The sequence below is a fragment of the Lathyrus oleraceus genome, chromosome 5, assembly GCF_024323335.1.
Source record: "Lathyrus oleraceus cultivar Zhongwan6 chromosome 5, CAAS_Psat_ZW6_1.0, whole genome shotgun sequence".
Classification (NCBI taxonomy): Eukaryota; Viridiplantae; Streptophyta; class Magnoliopsida; order Fabales; family Fabaceae; genus Lathyrus; species Lathyrus oleraceus.
The window spans coordinates 226388743-226390897 of record NC_066583.1 but is presented as its reverse complement, the minus strand read 5'-3'; positions in this window follow the sequence as shown (position 1 = coordinate 226390897).

Below are 2155 nucleotides of genomic sequence, written 5' to 3'. Positions count from 1 at the left end.
GAAAGGAAGAAAGTATTAGAGCTCATCAGCCAACTTAATGAGGAACGAAGTCTCAATGCATATCTCCGCCCAAAAAGAAGCCGTCCCTGGGAGACTTGAGCTTTCATTTTTTCTTGTAATGAACATTGATTAAAGAAATTATTAATAAAAGTTCCCCTTTTTGGTGGTTTACGCAAAGTTAAATTCCAAAAGTCCTTGAAAACATTTCATACATTGCATAGCATAACATAACATTGCATAACAGGTACTCTAAAGGATCAATGTTCTCACGGTCTTCCTCTCAAACAGAAAAATGGCCCTCGAACAAACTGTCAAGGATCTCCAGGCTCAGAATGCTCAATTCCAGGAGATGATCTTGAACTTATCCAATGGGCAGGAGGAACTGAAGACTATATTGCTCGAGAAGAAGAAAGACAAGAAATCTGTGAGTTACATTAACCCGGGAAGAAGGCTTAAAGGACAGGCTCCAGGAGTCAAGATTGGAATTCCGAAGGATAAAGAAGATGAGACAGAAAATGATTCGGAAGATGAGAATGCTGATCCCTTCAACCCTGAGGACGACTATGAAAATTATGAAAATGAACAGTACTCTCCGAAAGATGATAAGTATAAGTTGCTGGAAGAACGTATGCTAGCTATGGAGGGTTAGAAGGCGCCCGGTCTGGATTTCGAAAGCTTAGGTCTGGTCTCTGATGTGGTCATTCCTTGCAAATTCAAGGTCCCCGCTTTCACTAAGTATGATGGTGCGTCTTGTCCTCAGATGCATCTGAGAGCTCATGTGAGAAAGATCCAGCCGTATACCACTGATAGGAAGCTATGGATCCATTTTTTCCAAGAGAGTCTTTCTGGCACACAGTTAGAGTGGTATTATCAGCTCGAGAGCTCTAACATCCGCACCTGGACTGATTTAGCGACAGCTTTCTACAAGCACTACCAGTATAATTCTGAATTAGCGCCTACTCGGCTACAGCTGCAGAATATGACTATGGGCTCTAAAGAAAGCTTCAAAGAATATGCTCAAAAATGGAGAGACTTGGCTGGCAGAGTCAAACCCCCTATGACTGATCGAGAATTAGTGGACATGTTCATGGGTACACTGACTGGCCCATTCTACAGCCATCTATTGGGAAGTTCCTCATCGGGTTTCACTGAACTTATGTTGACGGGTGAACGTGTTGAAAGCGGCATTCGAAGTGGAAAGATACAAACGGCTACCTCTGCAAGCACCAAAAGGTCCTATCAAGAGAAGAATGAATCAAATGTTGTGTACGGTCAAAGGGGTCATACAAGAAAAATTGTGACCATACTGTTGGAGCAGTTACGATTGCAGCACCGCCATCTCAAAACTTCCAACACAGACAAGACAGGCCAAGAAGGAAGTTTACCAAGATCAATATGACTTTAGCACAAGCACTGCAGGGTATGCTAAAAGCAAATTTAATTACCCTCAGAGATCCTCCTGCAAATCCCAACACTACTTCTCCTCGTTATAATCCCAATGACAGGTGTGCATATCACTCTGATAGCCCCGGGCATGATACAAACGATTGTTGGTTGTTGAAGAATAAGATTCAGGATATGATCGACGCTGGAGAAATTGAATTTGATCCTCCGGAGACTCCTAATGTCATCACGGCTCCTATGCCTAATCATGACAAGACTGTTAATGTTGTGGATGACAATTCTCACATTACTAATGTAGCTGACTTAGCATCTCCTCTCCTGATCATCAAGAAGAATTTATTGCAAGCTGGTTTATTTCCAGGTTGTGCTGAAAATTGCAATCTCTGTATACTCCGACCCAATGATTGCTTGAAGTTGAGGAATGGTATTCAACGGCTGATGGATGATCGTACAATTCTCTTTGAAAAGATTCCTAAGGTGGAAAACCCTATTGAAGAAATATCTGTGATTGCTAGGTCCAAAGTTCCAGTGAAGATTACCGCTACTAGAGTTCCTGTGAAGATTACTGCTGAGCCCGAGGTAGCTCCCCTAATTATTACTGCACCTGGCCCAGTGTCGTATTCCTCAAGCAAAGCCATTCCGTGGAATTATGGAGGTGATGTTTACATCCACGGCATAAAGCAAGATGATAATTCTGCTAATCCTAATGACGTTGACATTGTTGGGACTAGTAAAATTACTCGAAGTGGAA